The sequence below is a fragment of the Hemicordylus capensis genome, chromosome 4 (assembly GCF_027244095.1).
Source record: "Hemicordylus capensis ecotype Gifberg chromosome 4, rHemCap1.1.pri, whole genome shotgun sequence".
NCBI classification, from domain to species: Eukaryota; Metazoa; Chordata; class Lepidosauria; order Squamata; family Cordylidae; genus Hemicordylus; species Hemicordylus capensis.
The window spans coordinates 124,404,183-124,429,665 of NC_069660.1; the positions used below are offsets into that span (position 1 = coordinate 124,404,183).

General features: G+C 44.2%; 1 protein-coding gene across 5 annotated transcripts in view; it reads right to left on the reverse strand.

Annotated features, from left to right (window-relative positions):
• TGFBR3 (transforming growth factor beta receptor 3) overlaps positions 1-25,483 on the reverse strand; it is a 260,627-nt gene that overhangs the window by 209,711 nt on the left and 25,433 nt on the right. For 4 of the 5 annotated variants that reach the window (XM_053247378.1, XM_053247380.1, XM_053247379.1 and 1 more), the window contains exon 1: positions 23,901-24,241. The exons of the other annotated variant lie outside the window; for it this stretch is intronic. The gene's annotated coding sequence lies outside the window, so the exon portion shown is untranslated. Of the gene's footprint in view, positions 1-23,900; positions 24,242-25,483 lie in introns of those variants that run through there. 5 annotated transcript variants of the gene reach the window in all.

The following is a 25,483-nucleotide window of genomic DNA, read 5'->3' on the forward strand; positions in this document are numbered from 1 at the left end:
ATGGAGAGAGAGAGAGAGAGAGAGAGAGAGTGAGTGTGTGTGTGTGTGTGTGTGCTGGTATGCAGGAATTGATTAACCTATCAATCCCTCCCACCCACCCACCACCTCTACTATTTGCTGAGTAACAATAACAACTGAATAACGAACTATATTTCTTACCAAACACAAAAGTTAAAATACCATTATCCATATATTTGAATCTACTCACACAGGCAGACTGAAGATTAAACAGGTCAGCTCAACATTACCATCACATAGCAAAATGTTTTTGTGAAAGTAACTCCACATGACATTTTCAAGGGCATAATAACCCATATTACATTGTCAACTTGTTTCATGAGGCACATTAATTGTGTTAATGTTGGGTCAACTCCTGGAAACACCTGTGCTTCAAAAGTGGACAAATCAGCCCCCAGTTATTCAAAATATTAAGTCTATAACTGTAAAAAAGAGTTAAAAAATACTGACGAACTACAGTTAAATCCAAATTTTTAACGGTTTAACTCCATGATCTTCTCTCTCACACACAGTATGGTTTAGAGAAAATAAGAACACACCACAACTCCTTTTTCTTTTCTCTACAAACAGCAGCAACACATGAAAACAAGTTTTCTGAAAGATGGGTGTCAGATGTTTGGAGGGGGGGGACAATTTCAGTGCTTGCCCTAGGCAACATTTTCCCTAGTTATGCCCCTGTCCATTGAGCAATGGTCCTGTCCCTCTAAGGCAGTGATTCTTAATGTGGGGTCCATCAGATGTTGCTGAACTACAACTCCCAACACCCCTGGAGATGCTGGGAGTTGTAGTTCAGCAACATCTGGCAGACCACAGGTTAAGAACCACTGCCCTAATGGGAATATCTTACAGTTCTGTCATGTAGACACCCATCCACGTGCAAGCCAAGGCAGACCCTGCTTAGCTATCACAAGAGCAGCTCTCTTCCCCACATAGAATGTGCTCAATTCTGCATCTGACCAAGAAGATACAGATCCATAGTAGGCTCACTATATAACCTATAGATGTCTGTATGTCCAGACTGCAATAGAAATAATTAACATAGGCCTGAATTCTAGCATCAGGCTTATATATAAGCTGTCACTGCATTAATCTTTAAACTCAGATGAGTTTAAGCTATCCTTAAATTAAGCCAAGATTCCTTATTACAAAGACATAATTATTACCATTATTACATATTATTACCAAAAATGTTCAATATTTACTTTAGTTCAGCAGTTTAATCACCAAAAGAGAGTAAAATTTAAAAAAAAAAAAACCAAGCTAAAAAGCCACAAACCATTTATATCATCTTGATCAAAATAGAAAGACATTGATGGCATTCTCTTTGGTTGCCAGAAGTCTTTTGAGATTAAAATGAGAAGGATGGCTTTTGCAGCAAATGAAGGATTGTGGCACCTTAAAGATTAAAATAAATTTATTGTGGCATACACTTTTATGAGTGGAGCCCACTTTCTTGGATTCATGAAGCAGTCCTTCCAGATGCAAGAAGTAACCACTTCAATCATCTGGAAAGAAATTCTAGAAACCCCCGAGATCAGTGAGCAGATTTGCCTGAAGTTTCTTAAATAATGCAAATACCAGAAATATATGTGCTAGAGTCTATGAATAAGCATTCTGAAACGTTAAATTGAAACCCATGACCATTTCACAAACAATGAACAGAAGAGAAATTGGGAACCAAGAATTACAAGATACAGAAACGTTCGACAGAACAGCCTGAATAGGAAAATTGTAACCATTGGTTAGATCACTCTTTCCTTAAGGTCAGTGTATAATCTAGCAATGCCGCTCTTTGTGGCGCATAAAGCTTTGCTGAAGTGGAGTACACAAAAAGGGTCATGGGAGATAAAGCTCTACTGACTCTCAGTATCAAAGGGCACAACCTTACCAGGGGTTGGCATCAATGGGGCTTTTACTCATGAATGTGTTTAGGACTGCAGCCTAAGTCAGTCTTTAGCCACACAGGAAAGAGAGGACTTTTCTAAGTTATGTGCCTCTCATAGGAAAGATCTGCCAAGTCCTCCCCTTTCTGACCTGTTCATACACAACCACATTTCAGCAATATGCTCCATTGATTTCCAGCCTTTCATCAGACCTTATGAGAGTCTATTATAAATCCAAATCCGGCCTATTAAAACAAAACAAAAAATCTAAATTGTAAAATAAGATGGAAACATTTTGATCTCATTCACATTATGTGAAACTGAGTCCCATTTTAGGGTTGGGCATTTGACCTGTCAAAAAAGGATCTGGTCAACTGACCCATCCAATATAACCATTTTAAAAGCATTAACTTCATTAGAAAAACAAAACTATGTTAGTCATCAACAAGTTTGATATGCTGATTACAAAAACGACTCGGTTAAATAATAAAACAATGAAATTCTTTTTTTTTTAATGTGCTGAATCTTTATAGAACTTTTAACAATGCTAGGCAAGGCTTTTATATATGGGAATGAGTCACTGAACGGTGCATCTGTTTGACTTTAATCTTGAAACATCAGGCTCAGCCTACAACTACAAAAATGTTATTAAAATTGCATTAAAATAAAAATAAAGCAAAAGCAACAAAAACTATTAGAAAAATAGCATAGGAAACTGCCTTAACCAGACCATTGGTCGATTTAGCTCCGTATTGTCTACACTGACTGGCAGCAGCTCTCCAAGGTTGCAGGCAGGAGTCTCTCTCAATCCTACCTGGAGATGCCAGGGGTTGAACCTAGTACCTTCTGTACACAAAGCAGATGCTCTACCACAGCACTGTAGCCCCATTCCACCCCTCAAAAGGAAGTTTTTAAAGGCAGTTACATTAAGCAGGCAAAAGGCCAATTTTTCAAGCATCATCAGTTTCAACCAGTTTTTATCTAATATAAGTGGTGACCTTTGCCACTGATGACTACTGGTATTCCTGCTCCTGGTTAAAAGATACCTGCAAACAGAAGCAGGTGGCCAGTAGGAGAACCTTTGTTATGTTGCTACTTTTGTCCTCATTGCTGCAGGGCTAGTAGGCAAGCATCCCCCATTCCTGCTAATAAATGATGTGAGAATGAAATCAAGAAGGTAAAAGCTGTCATCTATAACTGGTATTCTGTGCTTCATGAAATACTTACCCACAGTCAAATAATAGGTGGCTAGTTTACAATAGGTCAGTTGGTCCGGCAGGCCTACCAACCCTAACTCCATTTATTTCAATGGTATTTCCAAGGGATGTCTGTAAGTCTAAGGTATGAGGCAAGCTATTCGAATCAACAGTTCCTTGTATTCTCAGATTAGAATAGTGCAATGCTTAAAATCTCATCATCTACTGCAACTATAGTAATAAAAAGTTCAAAAAAGCCCTTGTCTGGTTTGTTTCAGGTGCTGCCCCATCTCAACATGCTGAAATGCTACCTACTGAGTGTCATCTAGCTATAATGTTAAAGAGCATGAATGTTACATGCTGTTCTCATAGGGCACCTTAGGCCAGATTCAGACGTAACACAAAACCAGAGGTTGGAGGACCTGCGGTTTCCATTTGAAACCGTGAATCACATCGCAGACATTCATCCAGCAATCTCCAGTTGTGAGAGAGGAGAGCCCCTCCCTCCTGCCTGGCCCTCAAAGCCTATCCCATCAAGCTTCATGGCTAGACTGTGGGCAAAGTCAGTGGAGTGACCACGATTGGCCATAATCTTGAAGGGGGCGTGCTGAACACAACTGTGCATTTTCAAAGCAGACTTCCAATCTTCAGCATGGAAAGGGCATTTAAATCCCTTTAAATGACATGACATGCCATGCCAGTGCTTCTTCTGACAACGATGGCATTGCCACCCCCACAAAGAGCCCTGAACCTAAATAGCCCTGAACAAGCAAAATTGGGTGGGGGCATGCACTGGGGAGCATTATTTCCCTGTTGCAAAGGGAGGGGAAGGGAAACTATGACTTCCTAGGAGGGGATATGTAGATGAGAGAGGTCAAAGGATCCTGGAAGGGTCTGTCCCGAGAGATCACCCTGGCAAAGCAGTCCATGCATACCAAACTGAACTCCAGCTCCACTAACAGCTTGCTGCTGGTGGGCTTGCCCTCTCATGAAAGGGCCAGTCTACTGGGGAGGACCACAGAGTGCGAGACTAGGTCTCCTTTTGGACTGCATGCTCACAAGTTGAGCGAACCAAAGGGGGCCCTACTTGTGTGGGGCTCCCAACTCTCCATGGTAAAAGATAGAACAGAATATTTGCAACACCCACCCCCCTTCCCTGTGAAGCCTTGCACACACCTGCAACTTTCCTCCATAGAGCAGCCTGGCTCAATTTAGAGCTCCAATGGCCCATCACTCTCGTGAGAGAGCAGTCCATGGGAATAGGGGATGTTTTGCTTGGTAATTCTCTCTCCTCCTCTTCTATGGTCCTTCTCATGAGTTGTAAGGGGGTGTCCCCATGGCCTTACACTCTCTTGAGCCTGGGTCCGCATGCTTCTTCTGTTCCACTGCTGCTTCTAAGCACTCTGACTGGAGTGCTGCTGACCCTGGAGGCCGACTCTCCTCATAAGCCTAGGGAGCACAAACCCCCAAGGGGCAGAGGCTGGGACCCCCTTCCCCAACCTTTCTGTTAAAAAAAAAAATAGAACTTGGCTGCTCAAGAATCCCTGCTTGGGGCTGCCTTTTAAACCCAATCCCAAGCACACACACCCCACCAAATGTTCCACTCCTGGTGTGGTGACGGGGTACCCTGCTTATGTTGCCACCTGGAGTGTTTGTTCTTGTGAACATACATCATTATCACTTCCTTTTCGGGGAGCAAAGCATTTAGTGCCCATCCCGTCCCTCCGGACTGCATGCTCATGAGTTGAGCTAAACCACCAAAGCCCATCCCGTCTGCTTTCCCTCTGCTGTGGAGGTGTGGGGAGTGAGGGACAGAGTGGGAAGAGGGAATGCCCTTGTGTGACAACTTGACAACTCCATAGCTGTGAAGATGACAGGAGGGGTGGGGCTGCTGCTTGGAGAGGTGGCCAGTACAGCGGTCATGATTCTGGGCACATCTGTGCTGCTGCCTCTATGATTGCAGTTTGAAAATCAGCACAAAACCACACTTATGGCAGCATCCAGGTTCAGATGCAACACTTCAGAAGCCAACTGGAGGTTTTGGCAACCAACCTTTGTGCAAACTGAAGGTTCAAACTGGAATTTGGCGAAGCAAACTGCAGGTCACTTTCAACACAAAACCATGGTTGCACCAATTCAGACGCACTGGAGTTCCAACTTCTGTTCCATTTAACTCCAGTTTTGTGTTACATCTGAACCCGGCCTTTGTTTCTCCATCCTTTGTCTCCAGTTTCCTTCCTTTAGTGCTTATGACAACATGTTCCCATTACTCCAAATGTTCCAAGGCAAAAACAGCAAAAAATATATTTTAGATTAAATGCTGACTGGAGATTTATTTATTTTTTTTACAAATCATTTCTATCACTGGGCCTAGCTGTTCAATGGGGGTCCTTGATTCTCTGCTTTCTGCTCATTTCTTCAAACATTACCATCCGTTTCTCGTATTACCTTCTTTCCTTCCCATTTATTGTCCTGCTTTGCTTTCCACCTATTCAAATTCTATCATCTTCCCTGTCTAACCTTTTCTTTGCAGCATGAAAAAATGGCTTCCTATTCCTGATCTCCTTATCACAGCACAGTCCCTAAAGCTCCCTTCCTTTCAGGGTTCATAACCTTTGCCCTCCACAGAGAAAGTATCACAACACAAGACTCTTCCAAACCCACCAACACTTCACATCACAGCGTAAACTAAACTCCACTTCCCAGGAGCAGTTCCACTGAAGGTATTGCTATTCCTCGAATGATTGGCTCTTGGCCCACTATTAATCTTCCATTTTGTTTGTTTATTTGTTTGTTGTAAATCAGGGTTGGCCTGACACCACAAAACAATGTGAAGCAGCTTCTCCAGAAACAGTGTCCAGAGGAGACATTATTTCTTGCAGCCAATGTCCATCTGTAGATCTGTTCATTCAATCCATCGGGTACTCATCACAAGGGGCTGGGGGGGATGGGGAATTGTTGTGGCAGGCCCTACCTTGACCTTAACTCTGCAACACAGCCTTTGTGCATATAACTTGTATGCATCCAGGTTTTCTCCATTATTTATTATTTATTTATTACATTTATAAACCGCCCCATCCAAAGGCTCTGGACGGTGTACAACAAATTGAAAAAGACATAAAAACACACACCATTTAAAACACAACACTAAAAACAATATAAAAGCAATTCAAAAACAATTCAAAACCATTTCAAACTAACTAAAATACTTTTTTAAAAAAATTTCAATTTACAATTTCCATGCAGCAGACCTTGCTTTTTGCAGGGTTTCTGACTGCAGATATACAACCTACAGGTACAGAAGCTGAATGTGCACAGGCTCTGTTCAGCACTTCGGAGAAACATGTGGAGGTCCATGGAGGAAATGGGACTGTACTGCCACTCCATCTGTTCAGGGCACCCTGCTTCTCATCAGACAAGGGCTTCTCTGTGCCTTTTAGAATGAGGCTTTTCTCTAATAGGGCAAATAGCAATCAGCCACTTCAGAGTGAAGGGTTTTCCTTTTTCATTGGGAAAAGGACACAGGGTTGGCACCCAGCAGTACAGTCTCCACCTGAGTTCTCCACTAGGCAGCTGCTACAGCCCCCCGCCCCCCCCCCCCACACACACAGCTTAGAGTTGGGAACTCTGATCACAGATTTCAGTGTCTTCTCTGGTTTGGCCCCAGGTTTCTGTCCAGAGAAAGCATGGCTAGGAATGTTTGGATACTTGTTCCAAACATGAAAACTTCTATGACTGACATTATTTTAAACAAAGTAAACTTTTTTACTGTTTGTCTTGTGTTCCCCACGTCATCTATAACAACTGTAAAAACAAGTTGCAGTTCTTACAATAAAGAAAAGGTGAAGTGTGCCCTTGAGTCGGTGTCAACTCCTGGCGATCACAGAGCCTTGTGGTTTTTCTTTGGTAGAATACAGGAGGGGCTTACCAATGCCATCTCCCGCACAGTATGAGATGATGCCTTTCAGCATCTTCCTTTATTGCTGATGCCCGATATAGGTATTTCCCACAGTCTGGGAAACATACTGGCAGGGACCTGAACCAGCAACCTCTTGCTCCCTAGCAGTAGCAGCCGGTGAGGAAGCTGGTAGAGGGGCGGCGAGAGGCACCTTTAAGAGTAAGAGAATAGGTGCTTACCTCCGCTCTCGCTGCACCTGAACGCTGCTCATAGAAGCAGCATGCCACTCAGCACCCCCCTGCAGTGAGGGATTGCCTCCGCCACTCACCTGGCTTCCATGTCGCCCATCCACGACCCGCAGCCAGGCAAGTGGCGGAGGCGATCTCCCGCCACAGGGCATGCTGGGTGGCACGTTGCTTCTATGAGCAGCGTTCAGGTGTGGCGAGAGCGGAGGTAAGCATCTATTCTCTTACTCTTAAAGGTGCCTCTCGCCACCCCTCCACCGGTGCCCTCACCGGCCGCTACTGCTCCCTAGGCAAGTTAGTTCCCCGCTGCGCCATTAGGTGGCCAGTTTTTACAATAGCTGGCTTTATTTGCAGAATTCTTACAGCAGAAGGCCTGCAACAGCCAGGCAGAAAGCACTGATTTGACTTGTGTTTCGTTTCTGATCCCACTACAGTAATGGATACCTCCAACAGCAGCTCGTTGCTAGTCACTGCTTCAGGTGGTTTGTTATGTAGCACCCCACCCTCAGCTGGCTCCATCCCCTGGGCAAGCTCAGCATCAACGCCACCCCACCCCATTAGCTCTGCCCCCCGCTACTTGACTCGCCACTCTACCCCTGGGCCAGAAGCTCAGCGCTGATCACCACCCTTCTTCCCCTCACTGGCCACTTCCCCTCATAGTGGCACACAGTGCTGTATTCTGTGCTGCTTGCTGTAGCAGACCGTGGGCACCCCACACGGTCTCTGGTCTCTCTCACTCTTTCCCCTCCAGAAATGGTGTCCACTTTCTCTCCTCCAGACAAGTGTGGTACTGGAGAGGAGAAAAGCAGCACAGTAGTGATGGCGAGAAACTGGCTGGCAATGCTGGATGCCCCCTATCTATGCTAGCAAGCAATAGCCCTGGCTGGAGAACACAGTGCTGCACACCACCGAAGAGGCCGGTGAGGGATGATGATCAGCTCTGGGCTTCCAGCCCAGGAGGCAGAACCGTAGCTGGGGGTATGGAGCCAGCAAGGGGAGTGAGGAGCACAGAGGCAGGGGTGGCAGCAGCAGGCAAGTGAGATGACATCCATGGGGGTGTGAGATTGGAGGGACACTTGACAGCACATTCGACAGCTGAGACTGTCGCCTCGTGGAGGAGCTGCTCCTGGATAGCTGATCCAAAGAGCACTGGCCAGCAAGCCCTAACCTGTGCTAATGATGCAGTCACTGCATACCAAAACCTAGGGGCCCAGGCCAGACCCAGTACAGAAATTGTCACGCCAAGCAGAGTTGGATTTGCCCATCCCTAATTGAAATTGCAGGGTCAGGCATGCCAATCTGACATGCTTGCAACTGTCAAAAACACTGTCACTGTTGGAAAGCAGTCATCTCAAGCACCTTTAAAGTAAAAGGCTGTCCAAAACAAAACTCTTAGGCTGTGTTCAGATGCAACATGAAACTATGGCTTTGCATTAATCACCATTAGAAACCTACACTGTGGTTTGAGCTTCCAGATGCATAAGAGGCAAACCATGGTTCAGAACTTTGTTTCCCATCTGCTCAGGACCCATTTTCATGTAAGTTCACTCTCATCTTCATGGCAGAGAAGCCTCTTGGAGAGGAGCAATGGTTTGTGGTTTGTCAAGGTTCTGTAAATTCAGACAAAATGCAAAACCATGGTGAGCACAAACTGTAGTTTTCAACCCACTTCAAACTCTGGTTTCAGATCCTAGTTTGTCAGCCCCAAACATATCACAGCTTATGGGCAGAATTGGTTAGCTAAATACACCATGGTTTTGCATTATGTCTGAATCCAGTCTGTTTATCAGTCCTACACTAGCATGCTTTAATTGCTATTTTTCAAAGTTCTCGCTGTTAGGTCAGTTTATGTTCCATTGGAGTAGCAGAATGAGAGGATGATGAAAGATTAATCCAGCATTCCACGTGAATAAATAATAACAATAATCATCCTCATCATCATCTTGTTTTCAGGACTGAGCACAAGACCCACCAGTCAAAATAAAAACAGGAATGCATTCAGAAACTCTTGGGGGACTGATTGTAAGACCAATGACATTTCATTTTCAGGGAGTTAAAATAGTTCTTAGTTTATGAAATACATCAAAAATCCAAGGAAAGAGCTACTCGGATGCCTGAGAGGTACTTAGAAGTTGCTGTGTGTAATAGGACATTTCCACAAATCTCAGCTAAAGGCTATGGGAACTGGAAGAGCGCCAAGATTAGCTGGTTATACCACTCACAGCCATGCCCCCCTCTACTCCCACATGACTCTCGTAACATTCTGCTTACTTCCTTTTATATTTAATATATTACTATGTGTTCAGTCAAATTACAGGAAGCCACAAAATATACATAATTACACCCTAAAAAGGATAGAGAGGCTTTCACATTTTCTGCATGTACAGCAGCTCAAAATCCATCCTGCTTTGCCATACACATCTGGCTCCTAATAGGATATGCCCTCATGAAACAGTTTGACTCGATGATGCCCAAAATTCCCTCCAACAAATATATGGGGAAGGCTACCTCCCAGTGGCAGAGCACATTTCAAGAAGAAGGTCCCAGATGCAATACCTGCAATACCCAGTTTAAATGTTCTTTAATGACATTGCTGGGAAAGATCCCTGTCTGAGGACTTGAAGATGTTAAATGGTTTAACTCAGTATAAAGAAACTTCTTATGTCAGTAGGGCCTTTCAAGATGATAGGAGGAAAAGCATTTATTTTCTGAATGCCATACTTGCAATGCCCCCTGATCTAGTGCCAGTGACACGATGTCCCCATCCCTACATAATGGATGGCAGATGACTGTGCTGTGGGAGAAAGTAAGTCTTGCTCATATTCCCAGAGATTTTTTTAAAACATCCAAGGGTGATGCATGCATGCTGCCGTGCTGAAAAAGAGGAAAACTAGATGAGTTGACAGAAGATCCACAACTGGATTTCTCGTGCTTTTTTAGGAGGCTGAATGCAGCCCTAGCTGACACTTTTCCCTGCACCATTTTCCTGATGTAAATTGCACATGCACAAACCTTTACAAATGCTATATAGCAAAATATACAGCTATCCATATGGCACCTGTTTAGCAAACGCCCATATAGCCATCTTCCCCCATCGGAGGTCGTGTATGGAAGATGCTGCCGATCTTGGTACGTGGCAAACCTACTCACAAAACCAGTTATAATATATGCTAATTCAAACTGGGTGGAGCAAACAAAAAAGGTCAATCCTTAGGTTTTGAAACAAGTCCACAAAAGGGTAATGTGGATCAGCTTACACACATTTATCTTTTACTTTCTGGGTTGAGATTTAGTTTAATATGAGGAACAGAAGAAGAGTCCTGGTTTTGGCGTAACACACTCTTCCCAAATATAATGCATGCCAAGTCCATCTTACACAAATTCCATTACTCTGCATTCGATTTGGCTCAGACTGCAACTCTACTCACCTAAACCAACAGCTAATGATTCAAATCTATGTGCATAAAATGCAGAATTACAACAAGAGATTTGGATACCCACCTCGGGAATAACAAAAACAACAGAGCCATAACAGCAGACTATGAAAGAGAAAGCTAATAATAATAATCATCATCATCATTCAATTTCTATACCGCCCTTCCCTTATATTTTACTGCTGTCTCTTACTGGGATAAAAAAGGTCTTTATCTAAGGAATTGTCTGATAATGCAATTAGTTTTCAGAGATAATAAAAGCTCCTAAGATTGTCTAAACAGAGTTTCACTGGGAAACTCCCTATCAGAAAACAAACTATTTTAATCTTTACCAGATTGAAGTTTGAAAGAAAGGCCATTTTTTTCTTCAGAATAAGTCACAGTTGTGCAAACTCACTCACACAGGAAGTTTATAGATAAGCAAAGAGATAGGCAAAGGAAGTGTATATATAGGTACAAAGAGGTTTTGAACATTAGCATTTACACCATGAGCTAGATGACAGAGTTAAATAATAGATTGCTACATAGAAGCACACAAGAATTAGAAGTTTAATTATAGAAGAAAAATAGAGACCTGTTGTCTCTGGAATATCAAAAGCTAAATTTCATTTATGGGTCAAGAAGAAAATGCTAAATATCAAAAAGATCAATCCAGGCAGCTTTCTCTAATGGTCAGAACACAGACTCTAAATGCACATTACTAAATTAGAAAACTTCTCCCACATGTGTGGAAAAGGCTTTTGAGTGTAACACCTCCAAAATAATGAGTCAAATGATGTTTCCTTTGCATAGGAGTCCTTCCTCCTCCCTCCAACTGTGCCTTTTGTCAAGCACTATAAGCCTGTAATGAAGAGAAATCCATTAAAATGAAAGTGAAACACTTGCTTCTGAAGGCAAAGCAAGGAAAAGGAGGATATTGCTTTTATCATACGCTACCAAGAAAGGAGTTTAATAGGCTTTGTTATCCAAGAACAGGGAAAGAGAGGACCAAGACAGGAGCTCTTAAACTAGAGTCAAAGAACCAGACAGCACAAAGGCATGATTCTGCAACATATTAGATTGGATTTTTTTTTAAAAAAATCTCCCTGGTTGTGCTACTGCACATATAAAATGGCAAGTCCTTTCATGTAAAGGTAAAGAAAAGTGTGCCGTTGAGTCGGTGTCAACTCCTGGCGACCACAGAGCCCTGTGGTTGTCTTTGGTAAAATACAGGAGGGGTTTACCATTGCCTCCTCCCACACAGTATGAGATGATGCCTTTCAGCATCTTCCTATATCACTGCTGCCTGATCATAGGTCTAGGAAATCTTACCAGTGGGGATTCAAACCGGCAACCTCTGGCTTGCTAGTCAAGTCATTTCCCCACTGTGCCATTAGGTGGCCTGAATAGTCCTTTCATGTACTCATGTCCTTGACTAAAGCTGTCCAAGGAACTGAAGCGTGACTCCATTATTCTATACTGTATAAGTAAATCATATTGAGACAGTATTTGGAACATTAGGACACAGATATTAAGCTATTTGTGGCGCAGTGGGGAAAATGCTTGACTAACAAGCAGAAGGTTGCCAGTTTGAATCCCTGCCGGTATGTTTCCCAGACCTATATCGGGCAGCAGCGATATAGGAAGATGCTGAAAGGCATCATCCCATACTGTGCTGGAGGAGGCCATGGTAAACCCCTCCTGTATTCTACCAAAAAGAAAACCACAGGGCTCTGTGGGCGCCAGGAGTCAAAATCGACTTGACGACACACTTTACATTTACCTATGAGAAAGAAGCTGTAGGCAATGCAGAATCCAGTGTTATCATGCACATAAAAGCAGATGTATCTCTTGGTCATGCAGGTGCACTGTTCCTTCCTCACCAATAGGAAGGAACAAAAACACACACAGGAAGCACAGAATGAAATAGGAGCAGAGGTGAATTCCACTCAAGGAACCACGTGAAGGACTGCATGTTTGAATGCTTCCTCATATTAAAACAAAAACAAAAAAACACCTTCAACAGGGAGAAGAATGGGCGAGAACACTTCTCTCTGGCACAAATTCCTTCAGGCAGGAACTTTTTGACATGAAGGCACATTCAGTCACACAATTCCCTACCTGCTTTGGGACTAAGAGTCCCAAGAGACTGAACCTCAACCTGCCGCCACTCTTACACCTAAGGCTGGAGCTTGTCGTGAAGGGGCTTGCCCCTCCATCACTCATGGATGTGCCAACACATTCTCAGCCCGTCTTTTACTCACGTGTAAATTGTGATCATCCAAATCAAAAGGGTTTTGCAGAATACTGTATGTTGAGGGGCAATTCAGATGACGGCCCTTTACACGAGTAAAAGACATATCAAGTATGCATCAGCACATCTGTGAGTGACATTGGGGCAGTCACATTCATGAGACTCCAGCCTTATTGTGTGAAAGAGTGGTGGCGAGCTGAGGATCATGTGAAGGAGCCCTTGGTGTTCCAGTTAGTGCACATGTAGGCCCCTTTACACTATACCACATAGCCTCTTTCACCACCTGAAGAATGATCGAAGTGGCTCACCAAGCAGATCGGGCAGTTCTCCCCAAGAAAGGTCTTTCTGTGGGTGGGTGCTCTTAAGAGGATTTATTCCCCCACCCACACACTCCCATCAGCAAGATACTTTTGCACAAAAGAGCTCACAGACCTCCACATGGCAGCTCTAACATATACCCTTGCCCTTACTTGGCTCTATCTATAGTAAGAAAAAGGATCTCTTAAGCACTTTGTCACTCCATCGAAAATGCAAGGTGGGATGGTACTGGAGCAGCAACTGATCTGCTTCTAAATTAAGGATTTATTTATTTTTAATGGAATCTCTAGTCCATCAAGGAGACTTTGGCAAAGAAATCTCTCTTTGCCATATGAGTGCTGAAAACATGCTTAGCACATCTCTTGATTTATTTATAAAGCACAACCTATTTTGCACTACGCTATCATTCTACATGGCAATTCACTCATATACCCCCCCCCCTTCCGCCTCCAAAAAGCCACTTATTTAAATGGGAAATGCCTATGCGGTATCCAGCCTTCAGTGAATTGATATCATTTTATTAAAATAAACCAAAATTAATTCACAGCTACAGCTTCTTCTACCGGGGTTTATTGCACCACATAGAAGCAGCCTCACACACATGCCTTTTTCTTTCTTTTAAAGAAAACTAGCTAGTTGCAGATTATGATCTTCAGATAAGCTATTCTTCCTGCAATCTAAAGAGGTCTCTTTTAAGGTCTCAGCATAACCAATTTAATCTCAAGTTCTTATCGCTAAAACATCCTTGCATGCAAAAGCTGAGAAACTGACTTGGGCCATCTGCTTAAGCTTTAGCTAAACATTTCCTATCAAAAGGGACATTTATCGGAGTGAAGACCGTTTGGCATGGGAAAAAATACATATGTTGAGATGAACTGTTCCCACAATGTATATGGAGAACAGCGAACAGCATTAATAATCCATCTATCATTGAGTTTCTTGCTTACAACCAAAAAAGGTACAACACTAACAACCTCCTAAATGATTAATCAGGGACTTCACATATAGGGGGGAACACACTGCTTTCAGCTATAATGCATAGATTTGAAAACTTGATGCTCCCAGGGAGAAAATAACAACATTTTGGATGAAAAGCAACCAAGAAACTGATCCAAGGGTAAAATCCCCAAAGTACTTTCAGAGTTATGCTGCTTTCTGGTCCAGTGAAGCTATACAAGAGCTAATTGCTTAAGTTGTCATAATGTAGAACCACTGCATAATAGTCACTACCTAGATATAGAATCCTGTGGGCAAGATTTGGGAGGCAAATGTATTTCCAGTCTGGGACCCAAGTAACTGGTTGGCCATTTCCAAGCCCACACACAAACCTTGCCCATCAAATGCATCCAACCATCCACAGCCGTGCACCCATATATGTAATACCAACTCCAAGGAAGAAGCTGCTACGGGAGGGAACCTTGCACAGGGCAGATTGCCTAGCGACAATGAAGTCTTTTTGCCTTCTCCAACAAGATGCAACAAAGCAGACCAGGCCCATTTGTGACCTGCTGAGCTAAACAGAGCCCACCCACCCCACCACCACCACCCAAGCATTTATTGTGCCCTGACACACCTCCTCCCTTACACTTTTAAAGTTTATAAACATCCACATATCTGCATGCATAGTTCTCTAAAATAACAAACCAAAATAGCAGTGAAAGGCTGTCTTCCCCTTAAGCAATACTCTGCCATTCAAGAGAAGTTTCTCTGATTCCTTGGAGTGATATTGATGAGACTGGAATGTCCCTGCCATCCAGTCTTGTCAGTTTCAACATTCCACGGACTGGCAGAGGGCTAAGGGAAGCAGCTGCAGGAATTTACAGGCTTTTCCTGTCACAGTGAAAACGCTCGCTCCCATTATACTTGCACAGTTATTGTTGACTAATGTTGGATCTGGGCTAGTGCCACTGTAGCATTAACGGGGACACTGCTATCAACTTCCTTTCAGAAATCACTGTGTGTACCCAGTCTTGGTGTATACTGATGGAAAAGTTACCATGTGGATCAATGTCCCCCCCCCCCCCGCCACTCACCATTAACTTTGCAACGCCTCAACCAATATGAACCAAACCAGGTGCAGTTGTAGGGACACATAGGGATGCCCTAACGGTGCGGTGTGTGATGACATCATCCATTCCAATTCAAGTGGGTGGCCACATGAACAGCTAAGGTGCAAGCAGGCTAATTTGTGGACTGCCTAAACCATTTGAACCAAATTGGGTACAGTTGCAGTGAGTGACACACAGGGACACCTCTATGGCATAGTTTGTGATGATGTCATCCACCCCAATTCAAGATGGCGGACACAAACTTTTGAGGTACAAGTGGGTTAACTTGTGAACCGCTTAACCGATTTGAATCAAAATTGCTACAGCTGTAGGGACACACAGGGATGCCCCAATGGTGTAGTTTTGATGATGTCATCCACCCCAATCCAAGATGGTGGATGTGTGAACTTTTGAGAAGCAAGTACACTAACATGAGGACTGTCTAACCAATTTGAACCAAATTTGGTACAGTTGTACTTAGTGACACACAGGGACACCTCAATAGTGGTTTGTAATGATGTCATCCACACTGATCCAAGATGGTGGGCACATGAACATTTGGGTTACAAAAGATCTAACTTGTTTTTATATTGTTTTTAGCATTGTGTTTGAATTGTGGTTTTTATGTCTTTTTAAAAAGTTGTTGTATACCGCCCAGAGCCTCTGGATGGGGCAGTTTATAAATGTAACAAACAACAACAACAACTTGTGGACCTCAGTTTGAACCAAATTTAGTCCAGTTGTAGAGACAGTAAAAGGAAAGTAGGCTGATTAGTTCTTACTACAACATGTTCTAGTTTTATAACACTCTAGTTAAAGTAAGGTTGATCTTTTCACTACATTCAGAGAAGTCTAGAGAATGTATTACAAATCTGATGACAATGTGTTCCATTTTATCATTAGGTCCAGACATGTTCTGAAAGCAAGAGGTAAGCTATTCTTGGATGCATAGACAGTTGGGAAACTAGAGTTCCTTCCTGGCCCATTACAGTCAGTGACCTGACTGAGCCAAGAAACCAACTGCCAGTCAGATCAGCTCCTCCCTGTCAGTGCAACAACCAGGCCATGCGCCTCATAACCTGCATTTATTGTGAGTGCCAAAGAACAATGAACAAACTCTTATTCTAAAACTTTTACTTCTTTGAAGCCATTATTTATTTTTATACCGCCTTTCATTAAAACAATCTCAAGGCAGCTTACAAAACATTTAAACAATATAAAACTATAAAACAATTACACAATAAAAACATTAAATTGGAATATAAAAATACAAATCTAATTAAAAGGTTTTTTAAAACGTGCGTAATGAGACCATAAAATACAGAGCAACAGCAACAAAAACATATAAAAGCCTGGGTAAAGTGCCAATATGTCATTTGCTTTCTAAAAACAGTGATAGACACTGAGGAGCAGATGCCCACTTAGAGCCATAACTTGGGGCAATAAGCCTCCCTCATGATTGGCATGTGGAGAAGAACCCCCTCCAATGACCTCATCAAGTGGGCAGAAACCCTTGAGAGCAGGCAGTCCCTCAGATATCCAGGGCCAAAGCCGATAAAGGGCTTTAAAGGTCAAAACTAGCACCTTGAATTGGACCCAGAAACTAATTGGCAGCCAATGTAGCTCTTTCAAAATGGGTGTAATATGATCCCATCAGGCAGCTCCAGATAAAAGCCTAGCTGCCACATTTTGCACTAGCAGCAGGCTCCAATTATTCTTCAAGGGCAGCCCCACGTAGAGCGTATTACAGTAATCCAGCCGTGATCTGACTAAGGTGTGGGTAACTGTGGCCAGAACTGTCTTCTCCAGAAAGGGACAAAGACTCAATAATCTTAAAATAAAGTGTTGGCTGTGTGTTGCTGCTTCCTCTCTTGCTTTGACCTGTTTACCCGCATCTCCAGGATGAGGACACAAATGAGCTTTTTCTGGGGAAAGGTGTTTGTTTTATCCAAGTCTTGTGGAGGCTTGGATGGGAGGTTTTTCTGGCTCAGGGAGGCTGTGACAAATGTTGAGAACTCCCACTCTAGATCTGGAGTCACAAACACAAAGTTAACTCTGCAGCTCTTCTCACAATCAGTGTGAAGAGCTTCTTGGTGGTCTGCGGGGAGAAAGGATTGGCCCGACCCTCCCTGCAGATGAGCACTCACCCATCACTGGGCGGGCAGGCCAGCCACCCAGACGAGAGATGCCTCACCTGTGGCCCTCCCGCGCCTCGCTGCACCTCACCTGTGGCCCTCCCGCGCCTCGCTGCACCTCACCTGTGGCCCTCCCGCGCCTCGCTGCACCTCACCAGGCAGCCCCGGGGGTCGAGCACAGGGAAGTGCTGCTACACAGCACTCCACCCTGGAGCCCCAGTAATGCACCACACACGTGTGCAGTGCATCCCCACTCCCCCCCCCCCCCCCGCAAGCAGCCACGGCGGACACACAATCCAAAAAACAAGGTTAATGGAGCGCTCGTTCCGTTAACCTCATTTAAGGTTGTGGCTGTTTAGGTGGGCTTGCTGCCGTGGAGCCACTGGGCAAAACCGGGCTAAGGGGACCCACAAAATTTACAAAATTTAGTTTACGTTATCTAATCTTGTGTTTGCAGCTTCTTAACCACGTTGCCATACCATGAGGACGCTTACAAGTAGTAAAAGGGTAGGATTTTCCCCATCCTTTATGGTGAATAAATTAGACATAGTTCCTCCCCCACACCCTGCAAAAAAGGCGGGGGAGAGTAGCCTGGTTTCACTTTTTTCTGAAAGAGCTGACAAAATGAATGGGTGTAAAGCCACAAGGATGCAAATACACCCATTTTCAGAGGCTTCACTGATGAAGAGGCGTAGTACGAGACTTTTTGCCACACCACCTGTGCAAAAGCTTGTAGGGCACAAAGGGTAGCAGAACATGGACTACAGTGTGAACTGCATGAACTTCTTACATGAAATTCTGCAAGAGAGCATACAAAACATTGCTGGTCTGGATGCACCCTTACTGAGGCGCTTCACATGATCGGTGTGCAGCGCCAGAGGGGATTCTGCGGGGAGACAGACGATAAAACGGCAGCCGGATTGGCCACCCACACAACTGCCGGCTCTGTCACGGAGCCAGCAGGGGCTGCAAGGATTGGGGGCCGTGTGGCCCCCGGAAGTTCCAGGATGCCCTGCGCAAGCACGCGGCGCAAGCACGCGGCGCAAGCACGTGGCGCAAGCACGCGGCGCATCCTGGAGACACCCTCAAGCCCGAGATGAGGTTATATGGAGCACTCGCTCCGTTAACCTCATCTAAGGGGAGGGGTAATTAGGCAGTCTAGCCGCCTTGGGTGCACCGGGCTCACCTGAAACCCCGGTCGTTCCCACAATCCCCGGAAAGCGGGCTAAGCTCCCTTAACTCACTTTTCAGTGAGCGTGAGAAGAGCTTCACTGAATAGTGACGTGAAGCCTGATCTCCCAAGCCAAAGCCTCCACTGGAGTCACTGGAAAACACAAGGTCATTCTGGATACAATCATGAATCTAAGAGTTAAAATGAACAGCTGCATAACAGAAAGCACCTACTTGAGGGGTCAAACTAGCTTAGCTGTGACAGAGGCAAATTTGAATAATTAAAGCCATATCTGCTGCAAATCACACAGCAGCTGGGGGTGGAGAGGAGGTCCAACATCAACAGCAAAAGGGACAGTAGGAACATTCCAGCCCACCGCTTACCTCCCTTTGGCTTCTCCTCATTTGCTGGCCACTTTTCCCTTCGCCACATTGCAATACCAGAACTGAGCCTGGCTGGGAGGAACACACTTGAAGTGAATGGTTACAAGGAACTAAACAGTGGACAAAGGGAGGATTTAGCACTTCTCGCCACTGTTCCCTCTAAGAGGGATTCCCAGATGTTGGTGACTACAACTCCCAGCATCCCCAGCCACAATGGCCTTTGGCTGGGGATTATGGGAGTTGTAGTCACCCACATCTGGTAATCCCTCTTAGAGGGGACACTGCTCCTCACCCACACACCCATTTGATGTTAAAATTGGATCTAGACCTAGATTTAAGCACACAGATCAGCCACTATCACATCCTTTTTGGCCCCAAGACTCTCCCAGCATGCAGAGAAAGTCCATTTTCCCAGATAAAGCCTGGGAGAAAAGAAACTGTGCAACATGCCCTAAAGGTCAACATCCTTGTACTCTTGTAAACAACAGGGGAGAACATGTTCCAAAGATGAAGACTCTTCGCTGCCACTTTCTCTCTTGCAGGGCCCTCTTGATTAAGCCAGTAGACTTTTGATCTCATTTCTCAGCTGCTCTCAGACTGTGGCAGTATAACCCGGGAAGAGAAGCAAACTCTGCCACAGCAAGGGTCTGAATGCCTGGCATCTGAGAGGTTAAATGAGAGTCGGCCAAAATAAATAGAGTAGTATTGTTTTCCCATGAACTTTTTTTAAAATTAGATGTTGCAGAGGTTTAACAACATTTTTTAAGAGATGTAGTGAAAAGCAGCTAACACTGTAAACTTACTATAAAGTCCACTGCATATTATCTAAGAGGTGTCAAAGGTTCTTTGGAAGAACCTCCACCTCCATAAGGCAGTTTTGTTTTGATTTAATTAAGTACCTTGCTAGCAAAGCAAAGTGGACAAACAAGGAGGATATATTGCGCCTGCTAGGTTAAAGGATATCATTTTGATTCCTTCTGAAAGTCAGTTAAAATTTTACTTCAGTTAGAGAAAATAAAATCTCCCTTCAAATGATATGTATTTCAATAAACAGTTCTGACATCCTCAAAAAGTCAAATTATTTATAGTTAGAAACATCTGCATTATTGTATCTTCTTCAGAGGATACAGATTGCTTAGAAGGTACTTGAAGCTGCATAAAACCCCTTGTAAAGAAACAGCCCTAATATCAGGCATACAGTATTTTTATAATCAACAATGAAGACTTCGCTATTTCAGCGAAACAAGTTATAAGGTGTATTTTGCATGCTACTGAATATCTTTAGGCATCATAAAAACAAACCTAACATTCTGTTTTCAACCAATCAGTGTTAACAAACATATATTGTCCCCTTACTAAGCAGGGTCTGCCCTAGTTGGCATTTGGATGGGACACTGCATGTGTCCCGCCCTGGTTGGCATTTGGATGGGGCCATTCCTACACACATTTTTTTAAAGGTCAAGTCCCACTGAGTTTAATTGAACCAAGAATGCCTAGGATCTGCAGCTGTAGAAGCAGACACAATTGCAACACATTTCAGGGCTGCCAACTTTCGTCCTAGCAGGTCTTCTGTCAGCTGCATTCTCCAGGAAACTTTCCCCATCACTGTACCTGAATGGGGGAGGGGGGAGCATTGCCTTTCAAATTTCCACTTGTCATACAACTGTTAAAGAAACAGGAGCACTGCTTAAAGAAAAAAGTTAATAACCCTAAATGGAAAGTAAGGAATTCTTAAAAAGTTCTAGTTGTTTTGCAAATAGACACATGCAGAGGAGCTCATAAGCTGGTACTAAGGGACAGAGCAACTCTGCCAGAAAAAAACAATGGCAACTCTCTGATACTTTCAGGCTTTAAGTAACAAACAGACATTTGCCCAACAATGTGCTTCTGCTTTTCACTCTCAGGCAGCACTGTCTGCACCTTAACTCTACCAACATACTCAGATTCAAGCACTGTGGCACAGCAAGGCAAGCTTCCTTCTACCCATGAAAGAGGAGATGAGATAAGCAAGTACACTAAACCATCTAAGTACAAAAACCAACATCCATGATGGTAAAAAAAGAATGTCATGTCAGACTGATCTCCACATAGCACTTCTATTTCCACCCACCAACATAAGATTTACCCTGAACCTACACATCTGCATTGATGTAGTTTTCAGAGCAATCCTAAGCATGTCCAAAGAAGTCTCACTGAGTCCAATGACACTTTACTTCCTAGTAAGTGTCTTTATGACTGCTGCTTATTCTGGTACAAGGTTAGGTTTAGCATACGCTGTCTCCCCACCCCAATTTTTACTTTTATTTTACTAGCACAGCAAGTCAGACTCGGAACGCTAGAAACTATTATTGGAAATTGCACAATTACTCCGACAGCTAGATGTCAAGTCAAATCTATTTAAAGGGTGGGAGGGGAGACAGCAGCCCCTGTTTGGGGAATTTTGTGATAAGAGAATGATTTAAAGGAAGGGATAGACTTTTAAAGTAACAATCCCTTTACATACAACATTCCCAGCAACCTTCTTTGACTATAAAGCAGGGGTTCTCAACCTGTGGTCCTCCAGATGTTGCTGAACTACAACTCCCATCATCCCCCAACCATAATAAATTGTGGCTGGGGGTGATGGGAGTTGTAGTTCAGCAACATCTGGAGGACCACAGGTTGGGAGCCCATCCTACAAAGCACTGATAGAAAGAATACTGACATGCCAAGTTGCATTAAGTTACAGCATAGTACTTCTGCAATGAAAGACACAGCCACAAGAATGAAACTGCAGGAGTCAAAAGGATATCGTTTTGTACAGCTTTTCCAGAGAACATATTATATGTTGTTGCACTGTTCAAAAAATCTAGTACCACAAAACCACAAGTGGCAGCACTCCATCCAAAAATTCATAAACCGAACTTGCTGTTGCCATCCTGAAATGATGCAGGCTTACAGCTTGATCTTACACATGTTCATCGTATATATAAGTTGGACTGTATTTAATGACACTGCTTCCAGGTTGATGAGTACCCAGAATGTTGGGGGCAATATGCTAAATCATTGTAAACCGCTTAGAGAGCTCCGGCTATAGAGTGGTATATAAATGTAAGTGCTATGTGCATAATCCTGCTACATGCATCAGCAGTACCTGTGCACACAAGCTTGGGAGTAAGTTTGAACTCAGTGAGATTTACTTCCAAGTAAACATGGAAGAGTCTGCATTGTCAGTATCTTCTACATGTCACTTTGTGAAAGCTTCTTTGGCACACAGATTCACAAGCCACTGGTGCCTTGCACTTCTTCCATCAAAATATACTTTCTTCCATCCAGCCCTCTACTACAGTATCTGTCATGTTTAATGGATTTATTCCTGACCCCCGCCCCCCCCAAAAAATGACCCCCGAGGTGTACATAGTTTAACATCCATAGTTTAACACACAAGAGGCCAGTAGCCAAATGTGAACAGAATCTGTCCAATGCTGTTTTCAAAAGAAAGATAGAAGAAGAAAAGGCACCATTCTGACCCCATAAATCCAAATTGCAGCATGGTGGAGTATTGCTACATACTTAACCATAGGAAAGTACTACTGTTAAGTAAGAGTATGGTGCCTGAAGCTGAAGAGGCATTTATCAAAATCTAAACATAGTAAGAGTGACATAGTTCAGATGCTTTACAAATCAAACCTGTAATCACAGCCAAGAAGTCAAGAGTGTAATAGCAATTGTTGTGTAACAGTAAACAGCATGCAGAGGACCTTATAAACTGCTTGGTTACTTGCCACAGCTAGAGAGGCTCCAAAATCAACTTCAGAGAGTCACACAAGGCTATGGTTAATCAAAACAACCAGAATGAATGCGTATTTTTGCATAGAGTCTCTCTCTCTCTATCTATCTGCAAAACATTTTACACTTAGTGAAATTCAGTGACACTACTCTGGTGTAAACGGTTTGAAGAATGCCACTGTGACAGTTGGTTTTGTATCTTTTTGTGGACAATTGGTTTTGTAGCCAGGAGTAAAGAAAGGATTACAGATCTGCACCATAATTGATCCATTTCTAGTCTAATCCTAAACATGTTTACTCAGAAGTAAGTCCCACTGAGCTCCATGGGGCTTGATCCCAATAAAAGTGTATTTGGGATTGCATTGTATACCAGATTTTTCTGGGGTAAATGGGCAGGGGTGGGTGGGGCAATGCTTGCAACTTTACCCTAAAGTCTGGCACATTGATGGAGTTAAGTGGTTCATGGATATCAATCAAACCACTAACTCCAGAGAGATCCAGTTTACTTATGGATTAAATCCAGACTTCGGTCTGGAATCTTGTTCCTACTCACAAGTGGTTTGTCAGGTATTTAGTGTGGCCTTCAAGTTACTTTATTTTATTTTATTACATTACAGTAAAAGGGTTTAGAGATGACGAGCAAAGATCACCACCCTCAGTCAAATCTATGCTGCCTCCGTCCTACCCACTTATATCGCAGGGGAAACCCCACAGGAGGGCATCCAGCTGCCTCCTCTGCAGCTGGAGCACAACCATTGTTGTTATCTGCAAACAAGGCGAGCGGCTTTCTTATCTCTGCTCACCAAGCCCAGCCAGGAAAGCCGCTCGTCTTTACTACAAAGACTTGGCGCTTGTAAACACACACACATACACACCCCGCAATCAACGCGTGGGCACAGCCGAACTCAGTGCGCGTTCTCGGTTGTTCTCAAGCAGCAAGGACAGAAGTGGAGGAATGGAAAGTGGGTAGGGGGGAGTCCCCGAGCAGTCCAATCGTAAGGAGCAAGAGGAAAGTCTCCCCAAAGAAGCCAGCAAGCATCCCTGCCCAGCACGCAAGAGCCTTCCACACTCCTAGGCTGGGATTCCCTGGTTTTTGGAGCAGTCCAAAGAGGTGATCGCTTACTACCCCGCAAAGACCAAGGGAGCTGTTTCCCCATCGCTCGCTCCTACCTCTCAAGAGATCTGTCAAAGCAGCCGATCGCCGCGATCGCAGGAAACAGGCTGCAAACTTTCTTTGCTTTGCCCCCCTCCTGCTCTTCCGACACAACCACGAGCGGGAGCCGCGTCCCTGCTACGCCATCCGGGATTCTGCTCGCCTCCTTGGCCGGAATTTGCTGCTGCGGGGCAGGGAAAAATGGGATCGATCGGCTCCGGGGTAGGGATTCGCCAGCCCACAGATGCCCAGAAGCAACTCCAGTGCAGGGAGTACCCTGATGGGCCGGAGCGAGCGTCAGGAAAGACGCACCAACACGCTGCGCCTGGACTCCCCGCTGAACTCCATCGTGCTAGGAGAGAAACATCCCCAGCGGGGGACTCGTGCTCAGGCCCATCAGTCAGAGCCGAGGAGGTTTCCTATTGGGCAAGGGGCGGGGCTTGCACTGTGATGGGAACCAGGAGTCCTCGCCAAGGAAAACTCCTCCTTCCTCTCTCGCCTCCAGAGCTTTCCCTTCCTTCGGATGAGCCCTGAGCAGTGTGTGCCTTGGGGTCCCCCTTTCCCTTCCCCACGAGAGAGGACAGTTGGTTTCCTCGAGGGGCCACAGCAAAGGTTGCGAGGTTGGGCATGTCCGTGTTTGCGGAAATGTGTTTCCTTAGAAGGCAGACCGATCTTTTGACTCTTGGCAAACTACGGCTGAATCCAGTTTGATCTTCTTTCTCCCCCCTTCTCTTTCTGCGTCTCAGACATTTCTAAGTTATGCAACGTCTCTCGTTCAGTTTTTCTGTCTCTCCGAAAAGTTCCCCCCAACCCCCTGATCTCCGTGTCTAGATAAAAGGTCGCAGCCCGCCAAGACTGATTGATTGATTGATTCTCCCCTAACTACCCAGTATTTCTTATTAGTACGGTAATTGCAAAACTCACAAGGTAAATATGGAATAAGTGCCTTTATTTGTGCCTTTGAAAATAAAAGACGTTAAAAAAAATCAGTCATCCACCCAGGAATTTGCTGGATCATGGCCCTGCGAAATGCAATCCTGGCATGTTTACTCGGATGCAAGACTTGTTAAGTTCAGTGAAACTTGCGCTCACTGGTATGTGTGTTTTAGGATAGCAGCCTTAAAATCAACATTGGCTGCCTGCAGGGTCAGGGTGCAGTGCGGTTTTCATCCCAGTTGTAAATGCCTAAGCAGGAACTACACACACAGCAAAAGATTCAAATTGTTAGCATCCGGATCTGACAAGAAGCAAAACAGACTGCAAGGATTTTGAAAGTGATTTCTTCCCTCACTCATCCTTCCTTTCTCATTTTTTTTAAGGGGGTGGGAGGGGAGGTTACTCCATGTAGAATAGCAGCCTAGACAGTTATCCCATGTGCATGTCCTGCAATGTGCTGGATTCACCTGAGTTTGCACATACGCAGCAAGGGGAAACTTTACAGGTTTGCAGCAGGAGATTGTGACTTGCTTCATCACCATCCTGAGCTGAAGGACTACCCCTATTTTAAATTAATTAATTAATTAATTAAACTATCCAAGCCAGAGGGTCTTGCGTGCAGTGCAATCCTGCGCCTATTTTCTAAGAAGTCCCAGTCTGTTTA